This window comes from Microcebus murinus, chromosome 16 (assembly GCF_040939455.1).
Source record: "Microcebus murinus isolate Inina chromosome 16, M.murinus_Inina_mat1.0, whole genome shotgun sequence".
In the NCBI taxonomy this organism is placed as follows: Eukaryota; Metazoa; Chordata; class Mammalia; order Primates; family Cheirogaleidae; genus Microcebus; species Microcebus murinus.
Window position 1 is genome coordinate 44864691 of NC_134119.1, and position 10480 is coordinate 44875170.

The following is a 10480-nucleotide window of genomic DNA, read 5'->3' on the forward strand; positions in this document are numbered from 1 at the left end:
GCTCCATAAACTCCTTGCCGGTCACTAATCACCTCTCTGCTATGGTCCTGGTCTTCATGATCCAAGATGGCAACACCATATACCCTTTCCAGGTAGGAGGATGGATCAATTGTCTTTTAATGAAGGATCCACAAAGCTATCAGGCAACATTTCTGTTTATAAATCACTGGCCTGAATTTGATCACCATGGCCACACCCAGGGGGTTGAGAAATGTCTTTTTCATGAATAACCAAGGCCCTGCTAAAAACTGAGAATTTATTACTGTGGGGGATAAGGGCCAGAGACTCTCAGGGTCTAAAAACAGCCTCTGCCACAAGCATTTATGGTAATTTCCAAAGATGTTGATATGGCTAACTTTGATAAGGATTATTCATGTTCCTTTTTTATTAAAATCAATGGGGAATTTATTTTGGCCCTAGACTTGCTTATTCCAGGGTGAAAATTAGAATTCAACTGTAATTTTTAATGAAGGCCTAGGAAACATGTGACATCAATCTGTGCCAGGGCTGGAGCCCTTTAGCAGAACTGGATTCTGTAACAGATCATTTAATTTGTCTAAAGAGCATGCCTCTCTTCCTGGGAGCCCCACGCCCAAGGACTGATTCATGTGGGAGCATAGGGCCTGCCTTGTCACCCCTCCCAAGGACAGAGCTGAAGGGTCGTCCCACCTGCAGAGGGCCCGAGAGGTGAGCAGAGGTTTTCTTATGCCTGCATTGAAGTTCGCTGCCCCTCTGCCACCCAGCCCTGCCTCCTCCTCATCCTCACCCTCCATAATTATTGACTGCAAGGACGCTTCCCAACAAATCTTGTGCACACTGATGTTCATCTAAACAGCTGCTCTGCAGAGAGAAGGGCCAGCCAAAGACCTGCTAAAATCCATACTGGATCACTTCAGTCACAGTTTTTGCATTCTTCAACTGTTTTTATAACGTGGAGCTTGATCCTATCATGCTAGTTGATAGATGCCTCTCTGCTTTCTGATGGGTATTGTCTCTGCTCAGCTCTCCTTCCTCGGCATAGGAATCTCTCGGGAGAATATTCCAGGCCCCCTCTTCGTGGGAGCAGATGCCCACTGGGTGACTGTAATCTTTAGGGACATGTGCCTGGACATGTGCCTTTAGGGACATGTGCCTGGAGAGTGGGAATCAGGTATCCAAGTTCCATCTCTGCTCTGCCATATTCAGGCAGTGGTGCTGGGAGAGTCAGTTCCCTCATTCTCAACAGGAGGATAACAACACCGACTCCCAGGGGGTGTTGAATTATATAAGTTATATGGCTTAAACTGCCAGCTCTTTAATGCCCTTCCTGCTCACTCCTCGTGTGCCCCTGGCTGAGATGGGATTTACTTGCCCAGATGGTCAAGGACATGGCTTTGGCTTTCTTACTGAGCTTTGTAATGTTAAAGGACTCTTCAAAAGGAATGTTCAAAACAGCCTCCCTGCGTTGTGGCCTCTTGTCTATCTCGTGATGGTCAGCCTTTTTCCTCTAGGTCGTGGTCACTCTGCCCTGAGTCTGTGATCGTCTGGGGTCTCTGCCCTTGAGCATGGCTGCTCTAATTGCTGCTGAATGTTGGATCATTCTCCCATCTTTTTGTCTAGTCTTTGAAATTCTGCTCAGCTCAGAAAAAATACTGGAGATATAATGTGTCCATTCTTGGGAACATCAGCTGAACCACTGGTGGAAATATCTGTTCAACTGGCTCACCCAAGAATAGCAACCATGCCTTCATGCAGCAGTTCTCAAGTAGAGTCCTTCATTCAACCAGGGGCGTTGGCATTAGTGGGAACTTGTGAATGGTTGAAAGCTCTTGGATCCTCACCCAGATGTAACTGAATCGAAAGCTCTGGGAGCAGGATCCAACCACCATGCTGAGTTTTAACAAGGCCTCCAGAGGAGGAGGAGTCCTGTGACGTTTTGAGGGCCACTGCACTAAGGGAAGCCCAGAGGGTATGGACAGGAGAGCTTTCCTTGAGAATCTTGCACAAGTCTTAAGTCTCAGCCTCTCTCTGGCTCTCCCATGCAAGTGGGTGTTTGGGGGTTAACCTTAACACCGTTCTCCAACATTGATGCCATGCCTTTGGGGAAAAAAAACAACAACAACATACACTTTCATGAAAATTTTAGAATAAATACTGAAAACTAAGCTTGGCGAATGTTTTCCTACCTGTTCTCAGCACTCCGGCAAAATAATGGTTGCTAAACTTTTCTGCCACATGACCTGGAAAAGACTCCAGCTGCCGAAGGTGGCTCTGACCACACTGCAGGCAATAAAGGGCTCGCTAACCTGTCTCTGTTTGCTCTCTGCTCAAGATAAACATTTATCGCTGGGCGCATTGATTAACAGCATATCACTTCCCGCCTTGCACCTTCACAAAGGGAGTAGGCTCCCCTTGGGAACTTAAACCTTTGTGGGGCTCGGGAGACCCCGAGTGCTACTGTGCCTTTGAAACAGCTGTGAGCTAGGAGAAGGCGTGGTGACCCCTGGCGAGGAGAGGCAGCCATGAGCTCCAGAGCTGGGGTGAGATTAGAGGATCCTCAACTCGGGGATGCACTCAGGAAACAAAAAGGCCATTGCAGAGTGAGATGTGGAGTCCACAGTAGGATTTGTTAAGGTTGTTAGGAAGTAGCACTGCCCGAGTGTAGAATCCCAACTAAAAATGTCTACAAAATGTCTACAAAACAGGCTGCAAATAAACCTTTCATTTTTCGAATATTTTTTCCCATTTTTTTTTTCTCTTTTTGCCAATGATGGAAAGGCAGGACTAAAAAGAAACCAACAATATTGGCTTCATTTGCAATACACAAATAATATACAAGAATAATCCAGTATACAATATACAAGAATAACTATGGTCCCTGAGTGTTTTAATATTGCAGACTGCCTCAGTTTCTATCTAGAAGTGGGTGGGGTTTAACTTAGAAAGAAATGGATAAATATGTATGATTCACCACCAACTCTTTCTCTGATCTTTTGTTTTTGCTGACAATTTTTTCTGTAGCTAATAATGCTGATTTTGAGGCTAAATAACTGGTGAGCTAAATTATTTCTATTTTAAAATCATGATTATGCATCCTAAGAAGGATACGTTTATTAGTTAAACATGGTTTAAAGAGGTTAATTCATGGAGAGTTACAGACTGTGATTAATATATTGTTTTCACAACAAATTATCATGACATTACATTTAACGTTTTTTTTTTAATTTTTGCCATCTGTTTTGGTTCTGGAGAGAGGCTTGGTTCTCTCCTGTCCCTCAAGAGAGCTAATGTGAAGGCAGACATGGAATGCACCCGTGAGCCTCAGAGAGCCAAGTGGTGACATTAGGAACATTGGTTGGAGTCGTTTTTTTTTCACATTTTATTGCAGATATTTTTTGACTTAAAAAGTTAAAAATAGCCCTTTAAAAAAAAAACTTAGCAAATGCTTTTTTTTTTTAATTTGAGAGAATTACAGATTCATATGCAATTGTAAGAAATAATACAAAGAATTTCCATGTATCTTTTATCTGGTTTCCCCCAGTGATAACTTCTTATAAAATTATTGTACAATATCCCAACCAGGATATTGACACTGATAGAATCAAGATGTAAAACATGTCCAGCACCATGAGAATCCCTCCTGTTGGCCTTTCATAGTGAATCACGTTTCTTTCCCATCCTACCCTCTCTTTAACCACTGGCAATCACTAATCTGTCCTCCATGTTTATAATTTTATTATTTCAAGAACGTTACATACATGGAATCACATAGTATGCAACCTTTGGAGACTGAATTGTTTCCCTTTAGCATAATTCTCTGGAATTTATCCAGGTTATTGCATACATCAATATTCTGTTCCTTTTGATTGCTAATTAATATTTCATGATATGGATGTACCACATTTTATTTAACAATTCACTCTTTGAAGAACACCTGTGTTGTTTCAGTTTTGGGCTATTGTAAATAAAACTGCCATAAACATTGTGCACAGATTTTTGTATGAACATAAGTCTCCATTCCTTTGGGATAAATGTCCGTGAATGTAATTGCTCGATCATGCGGTAGTAACATGTTCACTTTTGAAGAAATCGCCAAACTGTTTTCCAGAGTGGCTGTACCATTTTACTTTCCCACTAGAAATCTCAGAGTGATTCAATTTCTCCACATCCTCACCAGCATTTGATATTGTCACTGTTCCTCATTATAGTTTTAATTTCCATTTCCCTAATGGCTAATGATTTACCTAATCCCTAATGATCTTTTCATTTGCATATTTGCAATCTGTATATCTTCTCCCATGAAATATCTTTTCATGCCCATTTTCTAATAGATTTGTGTTTTTTTACTACTGGGTTTTGAGAGTTCTTTATATATTCTATATTCTAGTTCTTTTTTCAGATAGGTGGTTACAATTATTTTCTCCCAGTCTGTAGCTTATCTTTTCAACCTCTTTTTTTTGTTTGTTTTGTTTTTTTCTTTTATTTATTTATTTGACAGAAGCCTACAATACCCAGCATTCCTTGGCTGTCTCCCATCCAAGTACTGACCAGGCCCTACCCTACTTTGCTTCTGAGATCAGACAAGATCAGGCATGTTCAGGGTGGTATGGCCATAGATTTATCTTTTCCTACTCTTAACATTCTTTCACAAAGCAAAAGTTTTTAATTTTAATAAAGTTCAAATTGTTAATTTTTCCTTTTATGGATCATGCTCTTGGTGTCAAGTCTAAGAAGTCTTTGCCTAGTCCTAAATCCCTAAGATTCTATGTTTTCTTTTTAAAGTTTTAAAATTTCACATTTTATGTTTAAGTTCAAAATCTAGTTTGATTTAATTTTTGTCTACAGTTTGAGGCTTAGGTCAAGGTTCATAATTTGCCTATGGATATTCAGTTACTTCAGCAATGTTTATTGAAAAGGCTTTTCCTCTGCTGAACAACCTTTGCAACTGTGCAAAAACTTGGGGGCCTACTTATCTGGGTTTATGTTCAGTTTCTCTGTTCTGTCCCATTGTTCAGTGTGTCTATTCCTTTGCCCATTCCACAGAGTCTTGATTACTGTATGTAGCTACAGTAATGCCCAATTCATTTAAGTTGTCAAACTTATGTGTGCAGAGTTGTTTATAGTACCTCCTTTGTATTTGTTGTCTGCATGATCTGTAATGATATTAGTATATCCTGTTTTATTCCTGATATTGGTCATTGTGTCTTGTCTCTTTTTTCTTTGTCAGTCTTGCTAGAGGTTTGTTTATCGATCTTTTCAAAGAACCACCTCTTTATCTCATAGATTTTCTCTGTTCCTTTCTGTTTTTACTTTCATTGAGTTCTGCTTGCAGCTTCTTTAGTTTCCCTTTCTTGCTTGCTTTGGATTTACTTGCTCTTCTTCAAGTTCTTGAGGAAGGATCTTACATTATTGAGTTGAGATTTTAATTTTTTTCTAATGTGTGTATTTAGTGCTATAAATTCCCCTCTCAGCACTGCTCCAACTGTGTACCACAAAGGCTGACATGTTGTATTTTCATTTTTATTTTGTTCAATTTTTTTTTTAACTTGGGGCTTCCTCTTTGACCTATGTATTATTTAGGAGTATACTGTTTAGTTTTCACGTATTTGGAGATTTTCCTATTATATTACTGTTATTGGATTTTACTTTTATCACATTGTAGTCAGAGAACACACTCTGTGCAATTTCAATTCTTATAAATTTGGGGGGATTTGTTTTATGGCCTGGGTTATGTCAAAATCAGTATATGTTCCTTGGGCACTTGGAAAAAACAAGTATTCTATTGTTGTTGGGTGGGGTGTTCTATAAATGTTGACAAGATCCTATTGGTTGATGGTGTCCAGTTCTTCTCTTTTTCTTGGTCAGTTTAGCTAAAGGTTTGTCAGTATGTTGACCTTATCATAGAAATAACTTTTGGGTTTGTCAAATAACATAAAGGCCAGAGTAGGGGAAGGTATTGGACATAAACCAAAAGCTGAGTTTTTAGTTCAGCCACACGTTCCTCATAATTGTTTATTTCTGATTTGAAATAAATGAATGAATAAATAGAGGATTTTCATTGAACTCTGATGCTTGTGTTCTAAGTAATCCAGGCAAGGGTGATACCACTGCTTTCTGTAGGCATTTGCAAGGGAAAACCAATTATTTATCAGTACCCCCCACCCAAAAACCCCACAAGTATCTACTAAAATGAAGTCCACACTGAGGTGCTTGTACCCAGGGGTAACCAAGTCTCTCCTACAGCTGGGATCTGTAACCATATTATCTTCATCTCACAAAAATCAAAAGTTAAGGAATCATGGGAAAATGTGCAGGATAAATGCCACCACAAACCCCAAACAAACAGCACAGACAGATTACAACAGCCCTGCGGAGCTTGAGGCCATGCGGAGCTTGTGAGTGTTCTAGTTCATTCTATGGTCACCATCGCTTGGAAGAGGAAACTAACACCCCACACTGCAGCTGTGTTGAAGCTGATATTCACTAACTCCGAACTGCATTCGAGTAAAAAGACTTTACAGGTCTCCCCCTACATACACCACCCGCCTTTTTCACTAGGAATCCAGGGGAATGTTATATTTAAATATCAAACATTGTTAATCATTTCAGCGGTACTTTAGTTTGGATAAAATGTCTTTCCTAGTGTAGCTAATTGCTTGACTATCTGCAGACTGATAGACTCTTTGCAGACATTTACACTGTCCTCTTTTTATAACTTTATTTCATTTTCTGTTCATTTCTGGTGTTGACTCAAAGGGCCTTTATCACCTCGTGCTGATAATCTGTGCTTTATGGCTGCTGGTGTGATGGGGAGCAGTTGAAGCCGCGTGCAATAATATACACATATAAATATTTGAACAGGAAAAAGAAGGTCTGTCTGATGTAGGCCAAGGAAGAAATGCATTTAAACAAATAATGCCACTAGAGGGACCTTGGCTCTGAACCACGAATAGGCAAGGTCAGACTCCGAAGGGCACTCAGCCCTCGCCCTGCTTGTACGGTGGGCACCAGCACCATTGCTGACTTTAAAGAGCAGGTCCTTCCAGGCCCCCCGGGCACAGGGCACCAAGCTGGGGTGCACACAGCGGGCTTATGACGTCATCGTCGTGGCTTGCAAATTTGGTCGGGATCACTAAAATATTTCCCTTTGAGAAGAATAAATTTGCTTTTGCAGGGAGTTAAAGACCTGAGGGGTTTTAATTAGTTTACCCGGCCTTCGCATTTGGTCACCAAATGTTATTGCAGAGTTCAAAGAACATGAGGTTGTGTGTCTTCCTTTCCCATTTTTGCATGGGGGGGGGGGCTCTTTGCCCCTTTTTTAACACCTCCTGTGAATAGTTGAAAATGAGCGCAAAATGACATTCAACTTAGAAAGTAAGAGCACCAGGAAGCAAAAGTGGAGGCAAACAGAGCAGCTAATTTCACCAGGCATAGCTGGTGCTGTCCGTGGTTGTCCCTGACAGCGTGGCCGACTCGGAACCACCTGTGTTTGCTCACTAGCTTTCCCCAATCTGCGAGAAAATGGCCCCGGCCGGTCACATGGCAGCCAGATAGGCCAGGCACCATGGGAATACAAAAGCCGGAGCTTTTAGCAGAGTTAATCATTAATGCGCCTTTTCTTTGTCCCATTCAGGAGTGCTGACAGGGCTTTGATAGCCTCTATTTGCCATCAGCCGGCTGCAGTCATAGCCAGGTACTAATGAGCCCACTGGCTCCAGGCTCCAGAGCCCGCCCTGGTCCTGGACTCAGCCCTTCCACCTGAATCCTGCCTGCCCCCTGCACCCCTCCCCACCCCAGGGTGCACCCCACCCCTGCTGACCTTGTTCTGATTGAACACCCACCCGCCTGGAATCCGGCGTGTTTCTGCAAATCATCTGCCTGAGTCCAGCAAACCAAGGCTAGGAAATGTGTGATTATAAAAGTGCATAATCCTCCTGTGTTATCTTTCCCCAAACCAGGGGGGGGAAAAGAAAAGCTGAACCGAATATGGTTTTTTTGTTGGTTTGGATGTGGAACGTGGACCAAGAGTGGATGGTCTTGCTATAAGGGCAATGGGGTGTTTTCCTCCCAAAATCTAGTTTAGAGAAGTCACCCATGAGGATGCTGTGATATTTCTACTCCTCAACTAGAATGCAGGAGTCCCTGACAGCTTTTTGCTTTAGTGGAAAAGCCCACTTTAATAGCCTTAACAGTAAGTAGCGAGTGTGTCAGCATGACTGGAGTTAGGGTAAGTGGGAACCGCATTAAAACCTTCCTGCTACTGGTTCTTTCATTTCACTCTGTAAAGCTGCCACCTCCCCAGGAAGGAGATATCCAAACCCTCCGTCTTTATGCTTTTACCTCCAACATGCTGAAAACGTTCTTTAGATTTGTGCTACCCTCTTACTGCCAGCCTCCTCAAAAGCATTAACTGGCTGCGGAGATATACACCGCAAATTGACCTGTTTTCTAGGAATTGTACACATGAAAAATTTCACTAGTAACTGTTGATCACGGGTGAAGGCAATGTCAGGAGCGCTATCTATCACACTAAATACGGTACTGCCATGTGTTCCTGGATCTCCTTTCAGCCAGAGTGAAACTACCTTTAAAGACTTTACCCAATTGATCTTTACAACCTCTAGGGAATATTGGATGATGACAGATTTTATTGCCATATTTTTTTTTAAACAGATGAGGAAGTGAAAGTTGACTGACTGACTTCGTCATCTGGAACTGGAACAACAGACGGATGATTGGAATCCCAGAGGGATTAGCATGTGTGACGGTGTCTCAGGACTGATGCACTGCTTGCCATTGCATGCTACTTCCTGCACCTGCGGCCTGGTTCATTCTTTAGGAAATAGTTCATCCTCCCTCAAATTTAGTGGGCACCTACTTTGTACTTCTGAGTCCAGAAGGAACAAAGATGGACACAATACAGTCCCTGCCATTGACAAGCAGTTCAGACCACGGATAAACACAGCCCAAGAAGAAAGTGTGTGAGGCATCTAACTGTTACATGAAGAAATGCTTGAGCACTTACAACCTGGCAGAGCTCTGCTCCAGATCTGAAAACTCTCCCACAGAGAGAAAAGCTGGTGATATCGGAAGGCCCGGATGTTAGAATGTGGAAAGCATCCAGTTCAAATAATGTTATCAGTTTTAACATAAGGAGCAGCTCTGTGGTGTCATCAGCTTTCATTTTTTGAAATAATTCTTCATACAGGTAGCGTGAGCGAATCGTGTAACCTACATATTCCGTTTGATCACAGGCTCAACAACCGCAGACTTGTACGTAAGGTTAGGAATTGACTGTATTATTAAAAAACCCATCTTTGTTTTTCCGCCATGTATAACTGGTCTAGAACACAACCTTCGGCTTTGAAAGGAGGCAAAGTTGGCTAAGCATGCATTCAACCAAATATATGTCACCATGCCCAAAGGAGATAAGATAGAAAATTATTTTGTTATTTTGGGGGCAGAATTATCTGAATCACTCATTGGGATAGCCAGCAATTAAATGGATATTTGGGGGCAGATGATGGAGGTAAAATTAACGTATTGATAGTGATGTATTGATATTAATTCATATTGATATTCTCCTGCAATTGTTAAAGCAGATTGAATCAAGACGCAAAGATGGGTGTGAATCGTGCATAATCTCATTTCCTGGAAGAGAGGTGCCTTAGTTTAGAATACCCTAAACACAGCCCTGATGTCAAGAATTTGAGGGCAAATTGTTTATATGGAAGGTGATCCCAGGAAGCAGAGCAAGGGACAGGAGAGGTAAGACAGGGAGATGAGAACAACCACTGAGGGGTGTGTGAGTGATCAGGACAGCACCGTGGATGGCTGGAGCTTGGCCATGCAGGAACACACGGAGGAATCTTGGAAGCCACTCAGTTCCCACTCAGCGTCAGCAACTCCTGAAACTTCCCAGGAATGTTAGAAATATGACATCACTCCAGATCTACTGGGTCAGACACTAGGGGTGGGCCCAGCTATCTGAACAAGCTCTGCAGGTGACTCTGGGCTTAGTAGACCTGGGTTATTTGCCCACTAACTCCTGTCCTTTATTGACTGAGGGTCCCTCCTAAGTGGTCAACTCTGCAGCCATCTCACCGCCCCACCCCCTAGGGAACACACTCCTCCGGTCAGAGAACACGCTCGGGCAGAGGAAGCCTACCGTGCAGACGGGCCTGTCTGCAGGTGACTTCTGGGGGATATTGGTGAAGCTTCTAAGACATCAGCCACCAGGACTTCACTGAAAGGGAAGCAGCAGGAAGAGGAAGGAGGCTAGTGTTGGGGCTGACTGAGGTCCACACAGCTTGTGAGCAGAGCCCCTCGTCATGGACATCCCTAAATGCAGAAAAAAGAAAGATGCTACTGTTTGCATCAACTTTTGTTCTTTCTGGAGCCTTCTGTTTGCGATACAAGCATACTCTAGCATGGAGAGACGGGCTCTATGAGACCCAAAGGCCACAGATGTCCAGAGGGTTTACCTAAAAAGCACAATAAA

General features: G+C 42.4%; 1 pseudogene; it reads right to left on the bottom strand.

The window, feature by feature from the left end:
• Nucleotides 1–4478: 4478 nt before the first annotated feature.
• On the bottom strand, nt 4479–4597 carry LOC142861398 (uncharacterized; annotated as a pseudogene).
• Nucleotides 4598–10480: the final 5883 nt, after the last annotated feature.